Here is a 22,184-nt window from a genome sequence, read left to right as displayed (position 1 = left end):
TATCTTAAATGCTGGTGTTGAGTTTCTCTCCTCCTCAACAGCTCAGTGGCATATATTGTAATTAATAAGTGTTTGATGGTAATATTTCATACTCATTCCACATGGGTTATATATTTATCTATCAGAAGGATAATACCTTTTAAAATATCAGCCAAGTTAGACAAAGATAATTTCAAATATTCAAGTCAATACAGTTTAGGACCTTTTCCAAAATGAAACATTGAGGTTTATCCCCATTTTACTATCCGATGAATTCCAATTTCTATAAAAATCACAATCTGTTCATTTCATAGCAGATACTATTTTTGTTGTTTCATGTCAGTTGAAGGTGTTAGTAAAGTTTTCTCAAACCCAGAAAAATAATTAAATAATGATATTATGCGCCATCGATGTAGAGATGTACTGTAATTCCACATCTTGTCAAATGTCTAACTATTTAAAAGAGTTAGGGGCATTGTTATGTTAGGGTATATTGCTGTATAAAAGAGGTATACAATAGAAGCTAAAAAGTTAAATTTAGGCAATTAAGTAGTATTTTGATTAAAAATGCCACAAGATATGTGCTATTATACATATTAATATGAATTTATAACATCATTTAATTAGTTTGATTATTATTTTTCAAAACTCTCAAAATATTTTACTGATTTTGTACTGCAAATTGGTTAAATGGCTATGTGAACAGAATATGAGTATAGACACATCTCATAACTTTTTTTGAAACTCTCTGACAAATAAAGTGATTAAATGGCTATACAAAATATGGGCAATTATGTTTTTGGCAATATATTTGATAATTCCATATAAAATACATGTTTTCCTTTTGTTTAATAATGAAAACTACTATATTCTAGACAACATGTTTTAGTATTTCTATTGCAACCGAAAAAATAACTGTTTTAAATATATACTAAAGTTCTCTGGTATTTCAAAGCAAGTCATTTACTCATTTCTAACTCTTTAACGAATGCAAAATCCACTGTGGCATCTCTTTGATTAACAGTTTTTCTCACATTATCTTTACTTAGTAATATCCTCATCTTATCTAGAATCAGGAACTAAGTGTATTATAAAAACAACCTTACTATATGATGTAACTGCTAGAGATTATACCTAAAGTTTATATACTATTAGGTGGCAGAGGAAACTTCAAGAGGGAGAACAGTATTCTTCAACAAGTCTTTACTCTGGTCCTGGAGATACATTGCAGTCTTGAAATATATCTATAAATGTTCTTCTTTGTTTACCATACTCTCCTACCTTAAAAAATATATAGACTGCCATATTTACTTTTATTATAGACACTCATGTTATACCAGACTCTCACTAAATGTCCTGACATGATTTGTAATAAATAAATTTAAAAGATATGTATATTCTACCTGAGAGTATTTATTCTCTATTATTTTAGGTACTTACATATGCTTAATAAATCGTTGCTAGCTTCATTGGTTACTAGTAGTAACTGAGTGATTAGGGAAGCATAAGAACTCCCACATTAGGTTCTATCTTTGACACAGTGAACTTGTTAATGAATCTCTTAAACACATAATTTATCATTGCAGTATAACTTAGTCTCAAACACACGTTTATTTATGATATACTTTAATAGGACTATAGTGACTAATTAACGATACTTAAGCATCCTTATATTTGTATTATCTTCTCTAATTTGGAGTGTTTGTTATATTACTATTTTCTGTATGTTTGATAAAAGCAAGTAAGGATTAATATTCTCATAGAAATGACCCAAATATTAATTATATTGAAGAGCACACCCTTTTATTGGTCATTTATTATATACCTGACATTTTAAAAACATATCTTAATTTCAACAATGCCCACTGTTTATAGCTTTTAAAAATTTGTATAACATTCAGAACTGTAAGTGTAGATTGTTATTCTCTAAAATGTTACTTTATTTGAATTATAGACACATTTTGAAAAACAGTCAAGTAATTATTTAAGTATAGCTCATTCTATATCGTAACTCACTGCAAAATTCTCGATTCGATATATATGTTTGGGAAAGTGCTCATCTTGCAGAAAATATTTTAAAAACTTGAGAACAAAAATGAAAAATAACTTATTATTGAAAAATATAAGCCACATTTGACAATGGTGAAAGCATTACATCGTTACATATTTATATTGATGAATTCTAGTGGATCATTCATTTGCCTTTTTAGTTCACATAATCCAATAGTGAAAGGAAAAACTTCTGACATCAAGCAGAATGTAAAACCTTTATGTGAACACCAATTATATGTTTTGAACTCTTTGGTGAAGAGGAAGGATAATCGTTTATAACTACTGACATTATGAATCTATAATCCCAAAAGGCAAAATTGTTAATTAGAAAAGGATGTTTGAATGTCTGATGATATTTCTGTCTTTCAGAGGTGGAATATTTAAAGATAGTACTCACAGTTTATAATTATATATTTCATGGAAGACAATGCACAAAGCATTGAAAGCATATGAGAAATTGTGTATAAAGCATTTATTTAGCATTACTCTACTATATTGTCCTACGGTATTCTGTCTCTTGCTGAGATGACCAATTTCACATCTCTACCTTCCATCTAAATCTTCAAATATCTGCTCCTTTAACTTAGCTATTAATTTTTTATCTTATCACATCAAAAGCAGGAGTAATCAGAAGAAATTCTTCTCAGATTTACAATTCTGGACTTACCAATGTGCATACCTGTAAATGAATGCAAGGAGATAGTAATTTTTAAATAACTTTAATTATAAGTAAATATTCTAGACACTGAGATAGAAAATATATCAAAAGCTGAATAATTTTATCAGTCAATTAGAATCTGAAAACTATACAGAAATTATAGAAAAAATATAATTAGGAAATTGATAAATTTTCACAGAAATAGCAGCAGACACAATTATTGAACTGAAATGCAGAGAAAAAATAGTGAGAGATGGGGCGCAGTGACTCATGTCTGTAATCCCAGCACTTTGGGAGGCTGAGGTGGGAGAATCACTTGATCCCAGGAGTTCAACACCAGCGTGGACAAAATAGCAAGACCTTGCCTCTAAATTTTTTTTTTTTTTTAATTATTGGGTCTTTGTTGCTTATGCCTGTGTTCCCAGCTACTTGGAAGGCTAAGGCAGAAGAACGTCTTGAGCCCAGGAGTTCAAGGATACAGTGAACTCTGATACTACCACTACACTCCAGTCTGGTTGACAGAGCAAGATCCCAATTAAAAAAAAAAAAAAAAGTGAGAAAAAGCAAAGTGCATATGTAACATGTCTAACATAAAAGCGACTGGAATCCCAGATGGAGAGGAATAAATGAGAATGGGGTGGAATCCTAGAAAATAATGGATGGAAATGTTTCAGATATCCTCATGCTTGAGAACACCAGTATGCAAAAAGCAATATAAATACAAAGGAAGATTACTAGTCACATCACAGTCAATCTGTTAAAACCCAAGGAAAGACAAAGACAAAAGTCCCAAAAGGAACCAAAGAGAAATGATTATACAGTATATTCAATGAAGCAGTAATAAGGCTAACAGCTAAATTCTCAGGAGAAAGAATTTGTTAGAAAACAATGAATCATGTTTTTTAGAGTTGGAAGAATATAACCATCAATATAAACTTCTATATGCAAAAAGAAACATTCTATAGAATATAAAATAATTTTTTAGAGACCTATTCATCTATAGATTCTGTATAGTTCCAATTAAAGTTACAGTTAGATAGAAGGAATTAACTCTGGTTTTCTATTGTACAGTAGGGTAAAAATAGTGAAAAAATGTATTGCATATATCAAAATAGCTAGAGGAGAGGATTTTTAAATTCTCTCTCCTCAAAGAAATAATAAATGTTTAAGTAGATGAATTTGAAAATCATCTTGATTTTATTATTACACAATGGATACATGTATTAAAATATTACACTGTACTCCATAAATACGTACAAATATTATATGTCAATTAAATACAAAATAGAACCTTAAAAACCTCAAACAAATTATTTTGTGAAAATTGAAAAGCTATTCTAAAATTTATTAGAACTGTAAACATCTAAGAATATATATACGTGTGTGTGTGTTTGTGTATATATATATATATATATATATATATGGCTAATTTTTGTATTTTTAGTAGAGACGGGGTTTTGCCATGTTGGTCAGGCTGGTCTCGAACTCCTGACCTCATGTGGTCCATCCACCTAGGCCTCCCAAAGTGCTGGGATTACAGACATGAGCAACCAAACCCGGCCAACATCTAAGAATATTTAAGACAGTATTGATGAGGAAAAATGAAATTGGAGACTTAAAAACTATGAAAGATTATTCTTAAATATTAAATTAAGACCATCAGTTATTACTGACATAAGACCTAATAGACCAATCAAACATAATTTTAAAATTGTAAAAAGGCTGCAAATGTATTATTAGCCATTTTATAACCAAATTATTACCACTGTAAAGTGGGGCAAGGAGGGTATTTTCTGTAACTGGTGCTACACTAATTACATTATCTATATGGAAAAAAAGTGAATCTTCAGTCCTATTTCATACCATACACACAAAAAATCAATTATATCTGGAATTCTAACAAAATGTTGAAGTAAAAAACAATAAAATTCATAGAATTCAAATAAACATTTTCTTGACTTGCTATACACAACAATCTTTTAAACAAGATGAAAACCATTAACCACAAAGGAAACTAATTAATCAAACTACATCAAAAAATAACATTATGTTAATAAAAATACATAATTGAAAGGGTTAAAATGAAACTACAAATTTGGATGGCACTTTTATGATACTGTATATGAGAATATGTATTCTGTATACAAATGTATTGATATAAACACATACAAAATGTGAATAGAGATATGATTATATGATACTGTACATGATTATAAAGAGCATGAAAGGAAATCCTATACACGCAAAACAAACATTCCAATATAAATCAAGACAAAAGATTTTAAAAGACACTTCATTAAAAAACATACATTTGCCAAGCTGCTTAAAATCATTTGTCATCAGGGAATTTCATCATAAGTGGAATGACTCAGAAACAGAAAGTCAACTACTGCATATTCTCACTTGCAAGTGGGAGTTAATAATGTACATGTATAGACATAGAGTGTAGAATCGTAGACATTAGAAATTCAGAAGAGTTGAGGGTTGGGAAGTAGGTGGATGACGAAAACTTACTTGATGGATACAATGTACATTATTCAGGTGACAGATATAATAAAAGCTCAGACTTTCCTATGCAATATAACCATGTAACAAAATTGCACTTCTACTCCTTAAATGTACACAGAAAGAAAACAAATGCAATACAATTGCCCATAGAACGTATTAGCTAAAATGGAAAGGCAGTTGTTGGTGAGGATATGGACCAATTGGATCTATTAAGTACTAATGGAGGGAGCAAGAATTAGTTTACCTCTTGGAGAACTCTCCAGTGGTACATAGACATATACTACAACCCAACAATCTTACTTCAGGCCTTACATATACAAAAATGCAGGCATATACTAACTGAAAGTTTGGTACAAAAATGTTTCTGGCAGTACTATTCAGAATATCACCAAAGTGTAAACAACCTAAATATTCATCATCAGGAGAGAGATACATAAAAATGGTGGGTTATTCATGCAATCAGATGTTATATTGCAATAAAACATCTACAAGTATACAGAGTGACATGACACAATGAAACAATGTTACATGAAGGTAGTCAGACATAAACAGTTACACACTTTATGATTATTTTAATGTAATGTTCTGAAAAAGCAAACTAAATGGCAATAGAATTCATCGTGACAGTTATACCTAGGGAAAAGGTGGAAGGAGCACACAAGTGTACTTCTGTGGTTCTCTTAATGTTCTTTTTCAGTATCTTTGTGCTGGTAAAATTGAGTTGTGATCTTATGATTTGTGTATCTTTTGTTTATAGTTATATCAGCTCCAGCACTTACTTTCCTCATTGATTTTTATTCTTCTCCTCATCATTGTTTCCATTATCAGAGCATTTTCCTGAAGAATCTAATACTTGTGTTCTATGATCAGAGGACTTGTCTCCACGTAGTACTTGTATATATAGACAATATAATTATGAAATAAAAGGCACTTAAGTAAAATAAAGAATGTGTGCATTTTTTCATGAAGAGTTAGTTAAACGCTATCTTAAGTATCATTGATCAGATGAACCAGGTAAGGTTGGGTGTCCAATCCATGTAAATCGGAATTATTAAGGGTTAGAGGCAAAAGAAAGTTCGGAGACTTGTGAAAATTGCTGAAAGCTCTCTGTCACCTAAGTGTAGATACCAAAGCTAAAGAAGAAGAAGAGAGAAGTTTCATAATGTTGCCAGGAAAAATGTATGCAAGAGATGGAACAAATAGTAAGATATTTCTAGATATTATCAGAGAAATAGATGGCTGTGAAATTCTAGAGAGCTAGATTTCTGTTGTCAATTCTTTTCACATTTATTTTGCTACATCTTCTTATACATTTTCCAATATCTTATTTCTCAGTTGTGCCTTTCTTTGATTAATGAAATATAAGTGGAAATTTGATTTCCAGGCAGAAACTGCAACAGAAAGTGCTTGTTTTGTTATGATATCTCTTCTTCTTCCTTTTTTTTTTTTTTTTTTTGAGATGGAGTCTCGCTCTGTCGCCCAGGCTGGAGTGCAGTGGCCGGATCTCAGCTCACTGCAAGCTCCGCCTCCCGGGTTTACGCCATTCTCCTGCCTCAGCCTCTCAAGTTGTTGGGACTACAGGCACCCTGCCACCTCGCCCGGCTAGTTTTTTGTATTTTTTAGTAGAGCCGGGGTTTCACCGGGTTAGCCAGGATGGTCTCCATCTCCTGACCTCGTGATTCACCCGTCTCGGCCTCCCAAAGTGCTGGGATTACAGGCTTGAGCCACCGCGCCCGGCCATGATATCTCTTTTCTATGCAGTGATAGTGACAGTCATTCAGTGGAAGAGCCCTAGCAGACCTACAAAAGGCCTAAATTGTCAACACGTTAAAAAAATATATAAGACTGTCATTTGGCAATCTGTATTCCACTAGGAGGAATTATTTCTTCTTCTTTTTCTTCTTCTTCTTTTTCTTCTTCTTCTTCTTCTTCTTCTTCTTCTTCTTCTTCTTCTTCTTCTTCTTCTTCTTCTTCTTCTTCTTCTTCTTCTTCTTCTTCTTCTTCTTCTTCTTTTTCTTCTTCTTCTCCTCCCCCCTCCTCCTCCTCCTCCTCCTCCCCCACCCTCCTCCTCCTCCTCCCTTCTTCTTCCTTTCTTCTTCCAGGTAGGCCTCTGGACTTTACTAAACTCAGTCATAAACAAAGAGATTAGCATGGCCAAAGTTCATTGTAGAGTGATTCACAAAAGCAGAGAATTTCGTTTCATGGAGTTGTCAGACATTGGCAATTGTAAATTTTTTGTCACAAATTTCTAAAAAAATGTGTTTCCCGTATTCTGTCTCTAAGCAACAATTGTAGACCAGAAATTTAAAAAGCAAAATGTGGCTAAGTTCTAAATTTAGTACAAAAGATTAGAGTACAGGATTTTCTGGTTTATTTAGTTTCTGTTTTGTTTGCCTTGATATTTTTGTGTTGGGTCAGATTCCTCCAAACAGCTCATCACTCCTCAAATTCAGTCTCTGTCTCAAGATGAACTCTTCAAGATTAAAGTAGAAATGAGTATGTATTTCTTGTGACTATATGCAGTTTTCTGAATTTTTAAGCTCTGTCTTCTATCCAATTTAAAGTTTCAAATTTTTATTACTTACATAATCTCTAAACATCTTTGTGATTTTCTAAACCTAAGATAGGGGTGGTGGATTATATTCATTGCCATAAAAGAGAAACAGAAGAGTTGATTGAATGAATCACACAGTTTTTACTTAGGCAAAAGTAGAGACAAATATAACCAAAGTCATAATTCAGCATCTAAAAATCATTAAAGAAAACTTGACCTCAAATATCTTGGCATTGAAAGTAGTTTCCACAGAAAAATACAAAAAGAAAAGAATATCTTCATTCCCACTCCTCGAAATGGTATCAATCTGGCCTTCCAGGAAATTCCTTTCTCCTTCAATCTTCTCCATAAACTAGGTACCTTACATTTTCAAGTCCCTCTGCTGCCATCATATTGAGGAAAACAATAATACTAGTATGAAATATTGTGATGACATATTTAGGGATGTTGGTTTGTTTGTTTCTTAGGGCAAAACATTTAGAGTTCATGTAGTTACTTTATAATTTTACTTCATGTCTAATGTAGTTACTTTATAGATGAGAAAAATGAAATTGATGGAGTTTAATTGAATTCTCTGGGGTTGTACATCCTGTAGCAATTCAATATAGAAACCAAATCTATTAACATTTGATTTTATTTTTAAAATTTATATAACATGTGAAAACAATATATTTCAATGCCTCAAGATAAAGTATGAAGCTTTATACTGAGATTTCTGGCATTAGTATGAAAGATTTCTTGAAGACTTTCATATCGTGTGTGTGTGAAAGATTTGTATCATTCATATACATGTAATACATATGAATTACATGTATATGACTTTATACAATGATATGAGTGATATACATATATATGTCATATAGAATCCATTCATTTTAAACAGCTTTATTGAGGTGTAATTGATATACAAATAAATTGCACATATTTAATTTAACATATATAATTTATGAGTTGGACATATGCATACACCTTAGAAATTACTTTTAATAGGAAAATAAATTGTCATATTTGAGATAACATTGAAATAGCTAAATTGAGAGTATATGACTTTTAAAATAGAAAACTAAACTATTTTATAGTTGAGGACACTTTAAGGCAGCAAAGTGAAAAATGGCATTTCATAGCATTTCTTTTTTTTTTTTTTTTAATTTTTATTTTAGATTTGGGCCTACATGCAAAGATTTGTTACATAGGTAAACATGTGTCATGGGGCTTTGTATGTATTGTTTTATCACCCAAGTATTAAGCCCAGTACCCAATAGTTATCTTTTCTGTTCCTCTCCCTTTCCTTTCTTCCCCCATCAAGAAGACCTCAGTGTCTGTTGTTTCCGTCTTTGTGTTTATAAGTTTTTATCACTTAGCTCCCACTTTTAAGTGAAACATGCAGTATTTGGTCTTCTGTTCCTGCATTAGTTTTCTAAGGATAATAGCCTGCAGCTCCATCCATGTTTCCACAACAGACATAATCTCATTCTTTTTTGTGGCTGCATAGTATTCCGGTGTGTATGTACCACATTTTCTTTATCCAATTTGTCACTGATAGGACATTTACATGGATTCCATGTCTTTGCTACTGTGAATAGTGCTTTAATGTACATAGACATGCATATGTCTTTATGGTAGAATGATTTATATTGCTTTGTGTACATACCCACTAATGGGATTACTGGCTTGCATGGTAGTTCTTCTTTTAGCTCTTTGAGGAAACGCCATACTGCTTTCATAATGGTTGAAGTAATTACATTCCCAAAAACAGTATGAGAATATCCTTTTGTCTGCAACCTCACCAGCATCTGTTATTTTTGGCTTTTTAATAATCGACATTCTGATTGGCATGAGATGGTATCTCACTGTGGTTTTGATTTGCATTTCTCTAATGATCAACGATATTGAGCTGTTTTTCATATGCTTGTTGGCCACATGTATGTCTTCTTTGAAGAAGTGTCTGTTCATGTCTTTTGCCTACTTTTTAATGAGGTCATTTGTTTTTCCCTAGTAAACTTGTTTAAGTCCCTTATACATGCTTGGAGTTAGATCTTTGTCAGATGCATGGTTTGCAAATATTTTTTCCCATTCTGTAGATTGTTTGTTTACTCTACTGATAGTTTCTTTTGTTTTGCAGAAGCTCTTAAATGTAATTAGATCCTTTTGTCAATGTTTGCTTTTGTTGCAATTGTTTTTGATATCGTGATCATGAAATCTTTGTCCATTCCTATGTCCAAGGTGGTATGGATTAGGTTGTCTTCCAGAGTTTTTATAGTTTTGAGTTTTACATTTAAGTCTTTATTTCAACTTCAGTTGATTTTTGTATATGGTGTAAGGAAGAGGGCCAGCTTCAATCTTCTACATGTTGCTAGCCAGTTATTCCAGCACCATTTATTGAATAGAGAGTCCTTTCCATATTGCTTGTTTTTATCAGCTTTGTCAAAGATCAGATTATCTTGGGTGTATGGCCTTATTTATGGGCTGTCTATTCTGTTCCATTGGCCTATGTGTCAGTTTTTGTACCAGTATGATGCTGTTTAGTTACTGTAGTCCTGCAGTATAGTTTAAAGTCAGGTAACAGGATGCCTCCAAATTTATTCTTTTAAATTAGGATTGCCTTGGTTATTTAGGTTCTTGTTTGATTCCATATAAATTTTCAAGTAGTTTTTTTCTAGTTCTGTGAAAAATGTCATTGGTAGTTTGGCAGGAATAGTATTGGATCTGTAAATTGCTTTGGACAGTATAGCCATTTTAATAATATTGATTCTTCCTATCCATTAGAATGGGATTTTATCCCATTTATTTGTGTCTTCTCTGATTTCTTTGAGCAGTGTTGTGTAACTCTCATTGCAGAGATCTTTCACCTCCCTGGTTAGTTGTGTTTCTATGTATTTTATTCTTTTTGTGGCAACTGTGAATGGCATTGCCCTTCTGATTTGGTTATCAATTTGACTGTTGGTTGGTGTGTAGTAATGCTAGTGATTTTTGTACATTGATTTTGTATTCTGAAACTTTTCTGAAGTTGTTTATCAGCTGGAGGAGATTTTTGGCTGAGACTATGGAGTTTTCTAGATATAGAATCATGTCATCTGCAAACGAACATAGTTTGTCTTCCTCTCTTCTTATTTGCATGCCAGAGAGAAAGGACAGATCACCTACAAAGGCAACACCATCAGGCTAACAGTGGAGCTCTCAGCTGAAACCTTATAAACCAGAAGAGATTGGGAGTCTACATTCAACATCATTAAATAAAAGAATCTTCAACCTAGAATTTTATATCCAGACAAACTGAACTTCTTAAGTGAATGAGAAATAAGATCCTTTTCAGATAAACAATTTTTGAGGTAATTCATTACCATCAGACCTGCCTTACAAGAGATTTAAAAAGGAGCATTAAATGTAGAAAGGAAAGACCACACTAAACGTAGAAAGGAAAGATGAGCTAATATAAAAATATACTTAAATACACAGACCACTGTCATTGTAAAGCAACCACACAAACAAGCCAACATAACAACCAGCTAACAGCACAATGGCAGAATCAAATCTGCACATATCACTGCTAAACTTTAATGTAAATGGGCCAAATGTCTCACTTTGCAGGCATAGAATAGCAAGTTGGATGAAAAAGCAAGACTCACTTGTATGCTGTCCTCAAGAGATCAGTCTCACAGGTAATTATATTGATAGGCTTGAAACAAAGGAATAGAGGAAAATCTGCCAACCACATGGAAAAATGTAGGGGTTGCCATTTTAATTTCAGACAAAACAGATTTCAAACCAACAAAGATCAAAAAAGACAATTAAGGGCATTACATAATGGTAAAGGGCTCAACTCAACAAGAAGACCTAACTATCCTAAGTATATATGCACCCAACACAGGAAGAGCAGAATGATAAAGCAAGTTCTTGGAGACCTACAAAGAGACATAAACTTCCACATAATAATAGTGGGAGACTTCAACAATCCACTGAATGTATTAGATCATCAAGGCAGAAAGTTAACAAAGATATTCAAGACCTAAACTCAAATTTGATGAAATGGATCTAATAGACCTTTGCAGAACTCTCCACCCCTTAAAAATAGAATATGCATTCTTCTCATCACCACGTGACACATACTCTAAAACTAACCACAGAATTGGATATAAAACAATCCTCAACAAATGTAAAAGAACTGAAAACATATCAAATACACTCTTGGATCACAGTGCAACAAAAACAGAAGTCAGGACTATGAAAATCACTCAGTGCTAGGAAATTTCCTGGAAATTAAACAACATGTTGCTGAATGACTTTTGGGTAAATGATGAAATTAAGGCAGGAATCACGAAGTTATTTGAAAATAATGAGAACAAAGATACAATATCTAGAATCTCTGGGACACAGCTAAGGCAGTGTTAAGAGGGAAACTCATAGCACTGAATTCCCACATCTGATAGTTGGAAAGATCTCAAATTAACAACCTAACTTCACAACTGAAAGAATTAGAGAAGCAAGAATAAATCAACTCCAAAGCTAGCAGAAGACAAGAGATAAACAAAATCAGAGCTGAATTAAAAGAAATGAGACACAAAAAACCATTCAAAAGATCAATAAATCCAGGAGTTGTTTTTTTTGAAAAAACTAATAAAGTAGGCCACTAAATAAACTAATACAGAAGAGAGAAAATCCAAATAAACACAGTTAGAAATGGCAAAAATAAATGTTGCTACTGACCACACAGAAATAAAAAGAGCCATGACAAACTACTACAAATACCTCTACAACACAAACTAGAAAATCTAAAAAAAGATGGATAAATTCCTGAACATATACACCCTCTCAAGACCAAGTCAGGAAGAAATTGATTTCCTGAAGAGACCAATACTCAGTTACAAAATTGGAATCAGTAATAAATAGCTTACCAGCCAGAAAAAGCCTGGGATCTGATGGATTCATAGGTGAATTCTACCAAATGTACAAAGAAATTCTGGTACCATTCCTACTAAAAGTATTCAAAAATGTAGGAGGAGGGACTCCTCCCCAACTCATTCTATGAGGTCAGCATCATCTTGATACTAAAAACTGACAGCGACATGACAAAAAGAGAAAGCTTCAGGACAATACCCTTGATAAATATTGATGCAAAAATCCTCAACAAAATACTTACATAATGAGTCCAACAGCATGTCAAAAAGCTAATCCACCATGATAAAGTACGCTTCAACCAAGAATGCATAATTGGTTCACATATGCAAATCAATACGTGTGATTCACCACATAAACAGAACTAAACACGAAAACACACATAATTATCTCAATAGACACAGAAAAGTCTTTTGAGAAAGGTCAACACCCATTCAGGTTAAAAACCCTCAGTAAGCTAAATATTGAAGGAATATACCTCAAAATAATTAGAGCCGTATATGATAAACCCACAGTCAATGTTATACTGAATGGGCAAAACCTGGAAGCATTCCTCTTGAAAACTGGCAGAAGACAAGGATACCCTCTCTTGCAACTTCTATTCAACATAGTATAGGAAGTCCTATGAGCAATGAAGCCAGAGAAAAACATAAATGACATAGCATTTCTATATTCAGAAATCCAGAATAGAGATGGAGCCTTGGGCATCCGTTTACAGGTAGGAAATAAGGCCAGGTATGTGGATACTATCATTCATGCATGCATTTCTCTCTTATTTCTTTATACCATGAATATCTATGCCACACATTGTGCTTCAAGCCCTGTGATAAATGCTAGAGATGATACAATGCATGGGGGATTGGAGCTTAGAGAAAGAAACAAAAATAGATCAGTGTGTAATCCAAGATTGGACTGCTTTCTAAATATTAAGTAGAGAGAAATAACTGAAAGAGAATCAGAAGGGAAAGTAAGAGCATATACGTTAAAGACTAGGAGAAGTATGCCCTACAAGACAAGAAAATATCAATAAAATAAAGCATACTTGCATTTGATTTTGTCTTGTTTAGAACAAAAACTTGTTTCTTCTCCATTACTATAAATCAGTGGCATTCAAATTTGTATTGGACATAGAAATATTTAATAGGTTAAATGGGCATCACTCCCCAACTGCTCCGTTATTTTATACTCCTTCTTTTGGATTAAAGGGTGCTTTGAAAACCAGTAGAATAAAACACGATTCAAAAATATATCTTGGATTATGCAAAGTAAAGTCCCAGTTTGTTATACTAGAAAGGTAAGATTTAAAAAGAAGGGACATTTTTTAGAATTGGCAGGGGCATGGAACAACTGATTCTCTAGTATGACACAGTTGGAAGTGTAAATTAGGATATGTACTTTAGGAAAATTGTTTGACAGTGTCTACTGAAGCTGTATGCATTCATTCAAATAGCCAGCAGTTTCTCTTTATTTACAAACTCATGAGAAATGTGTGAACATGTTCATCAAAGACATGTACAAGAATCATCTTAGTGGTACCCTTTACAATATTTTAAACTGGAAATTACACAAATACCAAAATGTAATAGATTATATACATAATTTTAGGTGTGTTCGTACAAGGGAGAGTGAAATGCTAAGAATGAAAAATGTACAACTATATGCAGTAATATGTCTGAATTTCATAGTATGTTAAAGCAATGGCAATAAATACAAATGGATATATATGGCATGATTCAATCTATATAACAAAAAAGGCAAAACTGAAAAAAGGTGTCATGACATTTTGATAACCTGAGCTTGAAACTGAGAATTTAGTGACTAGACAGAGACAGGAGGGTCTTTGAGGTGGTCTCTGTGGTATTAGTAACTATGTCTTTTTTTTTTTTTTTTTTTTTTTTTTTTTTGAGACGGAGTCTCGCTCTGTCGCCAGGCTGGACTGCAGTGGCCGGATCTCAGCTCACTGCAAGCTCCGCCTCCCGGGTTTACGCCATTCTCCTGCCTCAGCCTCCCGAGTAGCTGGGACTACAGGCGCCAGCCACCTCGCCCGGCTAGCTTTTTGTATTTTTTAGTAGAGACGGGGTTTCACCGTGTTAGCCAGGATAGTCTCGAACTCCTGACCTCGTGATCCGCCCATCTCGGCCTCCCAAAGTGCTGGGATTACAGGCTTGAGCCACCGCGCCTGGCCCTCTTTTTTTAATGTATTCTGGTAAGAGTAGCATTTTCAATTTGTGAAGAAAATTAATATGACTGTACACTTACAATAAGTGCATTTTTCTGTATGGCTTTTTTACATCAACAAAACATTTTAAAAAACTAAACAAACATTATGCATGAACATATTTTTGTCACTTCAATTAGATTAGTTGTTTACTGAAACAAAACTACATCATTTTCTATTTCCTGTCTCTCCCCAAACCATCAGTATAACCCTTACACTCAGTATTCAATGAATGCTTATTTTGTACATGACAATTTTGTATGAATAGAGACTTTGGAAAATAACAGATATATTTGCCTTTTGGAGAAAAATGTAATTTATTTTGACAAACTTAGAAAATAAACATTCAGGAAGTAACTGTCACTTTCTATGTGAAACAGCAGTATCCATCATCTCTTTTTGGTCACTCTTGATTTAACACAATCAGCAAACGCCTTTAAAGTATTTTAAATGGAAAAAATTGAGGACTGAAAAATTTTTACTTCTAAGTTTTCTTCTTTTAGGAGAGATTTTCATCCTTGTTAATAGGGGATATAACGTTAAATCACTTTAAAGTAAGTTCATCTGCAATCATAATCTCATCTGTGGATTAATACAATGACACTATAGTCTTATCAGTTCAAGAAGCAAGCATTAACTGTCTTGATTCCAGTGATTCATTCAGGAACACACTACAGCAACATGCTGAAAACATTTGTTGTGCCATGGTAAATGTTGCAGGATAATAGGGTTTCAAACTAGAGAGCATACTCAATTTCAGTCTTTTGTGGTGAATCATTAATTATAGCTCAGATTAGTTTACTTCCATAGCCTGCAAGTAGCATTTTGAGTTTTCACAAAATTAGTGAAAAATCCTTATATTATGTATTTTTGAAGGATTATGAAGAGAAAATGTCTGACTTCCCTATCTTCTAAGATCACAACATTCTCGCCTCTTATTCACACTTCCTATTCTTTCCCAGTTCTTTTTATTTCTCCTCAGTATTCATCATTATCTCTAATTACTGACACTTTGTTTAATTTTTCTTGTCATGTTTGTCTCCTCATGATTGACTCTTTCATGTTAGAATGAAGAGCAATCCTAGCAAGGGGAAAGACCAAAGCTTTTTCAGGCCTCCTGCCAAGGTTTCTATGTTAACTTTGGTTGATTTTTAGCCAAAACACTTTTAAAACCACTTTGAAATCCTCCATTTAATTCTTTTTATCTTCAGTAGAGTACACTTTCCTTATGACAGGCCTGCATTGATTCTCTAACTTGTTCTCAAACAAAGCAGAAGATTTAGTACACAACAGGTGCTCTATCACATTTGTAGAATTAAGAAACATGGTGGCTCTGTCTCAGAAAATGTCTAAATATTCTGTCCAATCCTAGTTTTAGCTCCTGATTCATGACTGAGTTCTCACTACTATGAACATTTTTGGTGGGAAAGACAAAGCATAACAGAAACTTTGTGATTATAGTAAAAATGCACAGATTTATATGATGATGATGAAGCAAGTGTTGGGAAAAAAGAAAAAAAGCTTTCCAAACTAACAGAACTAATCTAACACCCAAACAGATATTCAATGAGGTTTTGCATGCCTATATATTGATTCAACCTGTTGTATAGAATATTATTCTATTTTCTAAACATGTTATTCTAGGGACATTTTATTCTACAAACTTGGGATTTTTCAGTGTACAAAAAAAGCAGATTCTTCACTCATGTAGTTTACAGTATATCAATGGAAGACAAACAATAAATTTCATGAATAATTCAATTATACATTTTAATAGAAAGCAGTAAGTGGTTTGATAAAATTAGAAAAAAAAAAAAAGAGACTAGTATAGTCAGTTGAATAATGACCCCTAAAAAGATACACTGAAGTTCTAAGCCAGATACCTGTAAACATGACCTTATTTGGACAAAGGGTCTTTCTAGATATAATTAAGAAAAAAATCTCCAGATGAGATCATCTTGGGCTTAGGTTGAACTCTAAATACAATAACAGATGCCTTTATAAGAGAAAGGCAGAGGGAGATTTGAGACACAGAGATAATACAATGGAGAAAGCCATGTGAGGATGGAAGCAGGGTTTAGCGTCTTGCAGCCATAAACCAAGGACTACCTGAACCCATGAACCAAGGGACAAAGAAGAGTTTTCCGCTACAGCCTCCAGGTAGAGCAGACCCGTGAAGACACTGAGCTTAGACTTCTAGCCTTCACATCGATGAGAGAATTTAAATTTGTTCCGGTAAGCCACCAAGTTTGTGTGAATTTATTATGGCAACCCTAGGAAACCAACACAATGAGTAAAGGTGAATAGAGATTGCCATGGGTTGGAAGTGCTGGTAGTTATATTGAAGAGGAGATATTTAGGCAAGAATTAAAAGTGATTCATGGAATCGATTATAAACAAAATTTTGAAGCACAACCTTTGTATAAATTTAAATATGAGAGCTGACTATAAAATCAGTTGCTGTATCTTTTTTGGAATTAATTCAACGTACATTAACACAGGAAGGGCAAGTACGAGTTGAATAATAGAGAGCTTACTACTGACAAAATCTATGCAAACTCTCTAAGATGAAAAATACATCTAACACTTGGCTAACATATGACCAAGACTAACATGGTACAACAGTTAAGATCATAGACTTCAGATACTGAATGGCTTGATTTTATGTCCAACATCCCAATTTACTCTCTATGTGATCTTTGACATACTATCATGTGTCTCAGTTATTTTTTTATTTGTGATATGGAGGTAATATTAATCGCATATGGGAAATTATAGAAGTCAAAATACAGCTTAACAGAACACTTGACAACTTGAAAGTGTTAACTGTTAGCTGTTATTTTATAGGGAGAGAAGTTTTTTTTGAAAAGTTGTAGAAATTGGTAAACCATGTGAGTCATCACATTAAGAAAGTTCGATCCATCTGGGGACAGGTTGGGACAAAGGAGAGATATTTTATATAATCTTGACTCCCTATATATCTAGGTAGAGATTAGATAATGTGTCCTATTAGAAAAATAGCGTTTGGGGCTCGAGTAGAGGAAATAGTTAACATTTTGGTATGAGTCAACATTGTTCTTGTGATATTTTCTAAGTCGGACAACAAAGCCTGAATTCAATTTTGATTATTAATATAGCAGGACACCTCTTTGTGCTACAGTTTTCCCCAATGTTTCAGTGGTAATAATAACACCTCCCAAGAAAAGGTGTAGGATTGAGTGCACTGTTAAGGCAAATTATCCCACAGGCTAGTTGTAAATTAGGTGCTTCTGAAACTAGATTATCTTTCCTAATACTGGTACATTAATTTCTGTGGGCTGCACAGGACTGTGAGAAAGAATAAAGAGGGAATGATTAGCACATTTTTGGTAATTGTTCTATGCCAGCCTGTTATAATCTGCTTATCTACACTGCCTGCTGCTTTCTCTTGCCAACTCTCATCAGTGTCTCATCAGGGCACAGCTCTAGTGGAACAGACAACATGCTGCTGAAATAGTCTTCTCAGTTTCCAGGCCGCAAACGCTGTCTGTCTGCTACTCCGCAGGGATGGCAAGGCTCTGTTAGCACTTTGTTAAAGTCCATGGAGGAAACTGGATGATGCCATGACCCGTCCACTCTTGACATTTGCTCCATGATTCTTTGATGCAGGCTTTATGTCTCACTCTTCTAACGTTAGGGAAATATACTGCATTCTAAGCAGTGCTCTACCAACATGAACTATCAGAATTACCTTGGACAGATTCTTAATCCTTTTGAAGTAAAGATCTCAGTGTTCCCATTCATTACAATTGACATTGTTTCTGTCTTTAACTGGAAATTTTAAATAGGTTTCTCAAGTGTTTGCGTGTGAGGGAGAAAATAATGGGATAATTTTCTGGTCTATCCCATTGTTCATCTGCCAGTCTTTGTCAAATCATTTGAGAACGTAGAGGAGAAAATTATTCTCACTCTATAGAAAATGGGCTTCACTGTCAAATTAATTATCAGATACAAACTTTTTACTTACAAATGGTTTTTAGGGGCCAATTAATTAATTATGTTCACTTTATTCTACAACATGTCAAGAAAAAAGGATTAGAAAACAATGATCAAGAAAATTAAGCAAACCAAATTCTTTTTTTTTTTTTTTGAAGGGTTTTTGTTTGTTTAATACATCTGAAAAGAATGCATATACAAAGAATTGAGACATGAGAAAGCATTGGTTCAACACTAATGAATCTATAAGAATTAGGATTGGGAAGGTGGGAAAGAATACCTCAACATTTTTAAAAATTGGAAACTGCAACCAAAATAAGCTGATAAAATCCCTATTAGCACTTATTAAGAGTCTTTATTAAGACTCTTTCCATGATTTTTATTAAACTAGAGAGCCTCACCTGGCTGCTCTAGGGTTCCTCATATGCAAAACAGAAATAAGGGGATTCCCCTGACTGGTTCCCATGTTGTTAAGTGTTCTCCCCACCCCCACCCTACTCCCAGCTTCTTAATGAAGCAGGCCTCCATCCTCCTAACTTGAGAGGATGTGAATCATTCCACAGATGTCTGTCTTCTAGCACCACCCCTCGTATTTCCTCTACATACCAGGTCTTCAGCTGCATTCTAGGAACACCATATACTACTGAGCTGCAAATCTATGCTAAGCATATAAGACAATGACTGAGAGGGAAAAAATTTTTTTAAATTACAAACTCAATTCATCTGGTGCATTTCAAAGGTGCAATACTTTTCTTCATTTATCAGTGAAAGAAGTTAGAAATCAACTTCCCAAAAAAACCAGTGAATGGCAGACAAATGTCCTTGAAAGTCACAGTCACATATAGTGTGTCCTAGAAAAGAGGAGGGGCAAGACAGGCTCCACTCACTTTTATAAGTATCATCAAATACTGGATGTACTCAAGGGTGGAGAGAAAAGGCAACTTTCAAAAGGGAGTATGTTATTAAATGAGGCATTTACTATACTCCTTCCTAAGAGCACCAGATGGGGAACATGTTTTCTAAACTAGATCTAGGAAGTGGAATGTTGAATCAAACCGTCCTCCTCCCCTTAAGGGCTATCCACTGGTTAATGAATTAAAAAAACAAGACTAAAAAACAAACCCCACACACACTCCCCCCAAAAAAAAGAGGAGGAAAAAAAAAAACAAAAAAAAACACTAATATGTCCCAGATGTCTCCAGAGTGGAACCAGGGAGCAGCTTCAACAATTCCAATTAGTCTGTTACAATCATCCACAAGCATGCCTTGTTTTTAAACCAAAAAAAAAAAAAAAAAAAAAAAAACACTTTTTTTTTGGAAACAACAAAACAAAAACTAGTACTAATCACTTTTCTGACAATACACAACTACTCAAAATTAACTAGTACTGGGAGGGGAAGGGGGGGCATACCTATGGGCCTTGTCTCACACGTGTGCATGTGGGTAGGTGCAGGGCATTTGTCATTATTGCAAGAACGAATTCTAATTTTTAATCTTTAGTTTGATTTAAACATTGCTTTTAGTATGATGCCGACACCAGCTGTGCAGAAAGGGCTCTGGAGAGATGTTCATAGCAGCATACACCTGCGGCTCTTCTTCGGTTCTGGAGGCTCCAGGGCAGCCAATATTGCTTCGTCAAATACATTCTTTAGGCCTTTCTGTGTAAGTGCAGAACACTCCACATACTTGACAGCCTTCAGGTCACGGGCCAGCTTTTCAGCAGTCTCTGGAGTGACAGGCTTCTGTTTGTTCTTGGCAAGTTTCTCAATAGTAGAGGGGTCATCTCTGAGATCAATTTGAGTCCCAACAAGCAAGAAAGGAGTCTTTGGACAGTGGTGAGTTATCTCAGGTACCCACTTTTCTTTCACATTTTCAAATGAAGATGGAGAGACCACTGAAAAACAGACTAGAAATACATCTGTTTGTGGATAACTCAGCGGTCGTAATCTGTCATAATCTTCTTGCCCTGCAGTATCAAAAAGTCCAAGAGTATATGGTTCTCCACCAATCATAACTGTCACTGCATAATTGTCAAAAACAGTTGGCACATATTCCGATGGAAATTTGTTTGTTGTGTAGGATATCAGGAGACATGTTTTACCAACAGCAACATCACCCACAACAACACACTTAATTGTCTGCATTGCTGAAATAGTTTTGTATCCACTTTAAATATTTCAAATCTGATGTGACCTCAGCTTTTCCACCGGGGCCGCAAACCAAATTCTTAACATTGAATAGGTCACATGCCAAGAGTGCTATTAAATTTTTCTGTGACAAGGTATTGATGATAATTTGTTTGTGTAAATGAATTGCCAATAAATACATAAAAGCTAATCAATGTAAATATTCTAGTCTCTAATTCTATATGCCATTATCATCATACTGTTGTTTTATTGCTTATTATTTTATTGTATACTATAGTAAGATACTATCCAGATAAAGAAAAAATACAGTTAGGATACTTTGTTCACCATACAAGGAACTTTCATCCTCATAAGTAAGTATTCCATTCTCTAAAATAGTCATTTCTAATACACTGTTAGAAACATAGTTTATGAAATAATATGTATATTTTCATAACTCAAATTATGCATATATATATATATAATGTTACAGCCATTACCTTCAAAAACTCTCATGGCAACTTCCCCTCAGACAACACCGGGATCTAATTAGCACAGTCATTTAGAGAAAAATCGGTAAAATTTGGGTTTGTTCTAAATTTGTTACCATTTCTTCTATTTAGTTACTCTGTGACTTGGAATAAGGCATTTGGTCTCATTTAGCTATAGCTTTCTTTAAAAAACAAACAAACCTGAGGTGATTAATATGTACTGTTTGGATTAAATACAATAATTAAATATAAAATACGTATGAAACCTACTCCACAGATGTTTGATGAGTAACTTAACCCTTGTTTAATTACTTAAATCTTGCTCAATATAAATTTGTGTCAATATTTTTTCAATAAGTAAATGTAGTTTTATAATTTCATACAATTATTATTTTATATGCATTATCACTTATTCCTATTATAAGAAAATAGTTAATATGATATATTTTAAATGTATTAATCATAATATAAAGTTGCCTCCAAGTGTTAACTTTATTCCCCAAGAAGAATATTAACCACAGAAATCTCAGTGTAATTGTCAAAGGACTCTGAAATATTTTTTAAAATATGACAGTGTTTCGAAGAAATCGATGTGTTTCTGAAAATGCTGACTCATTTCACAAAATTAGTGAAATGATGGAAAAATTCAGACTGGCGAATAATTAAAATGGTGCATTTCCTCTGCACAAACTTAATTGATTGCTTCTCAGTAATTTGTATTCAGTCAGTC

At 33.7% G+C, this 22,184-nt stretch overlaps 1 pseudogene across 1 annotated transcript; it reads right to left on the bottom strand.

Moving 5' to 3' along the window:
- Window positions 1–19,886: 19,886 nt before the first annotated feature.
- Window positions 19,887–21,045, bottom strand: LOC104680863 (annotated as a pseudogene). Its single transcript, XR_750519.2, has one exon. The product of XR_750519.2 is annotated as a cell division control protein 42 homolog pseudogene (transcript).
- Between the last annotated feature and the right edge of the window lie 1,139 nt (window positions 21,046–22,184).

Source organism: Rhinopithecus roxellana, chromosome 18, assembly GCF_007565055.1.
Source record: "Rhinopithecus roxellana isolate Shanxi Qingling chromosome 18, ASM756505v1, whole genome shotgun sequence".
Taxonomy (NCBI): domain Eukaryota; kingdom Metazoa; phylum Chordata; class Mammalia; order Primates; family Cercopithecidae; genus Rhinopithecus; species Rhinopithecus roxellana.
The sequence above is the reverse complement of the archived record's forward strand: the minus strand, read 5'-3'. Positions and strand labels throughout refer to the sequence as shown.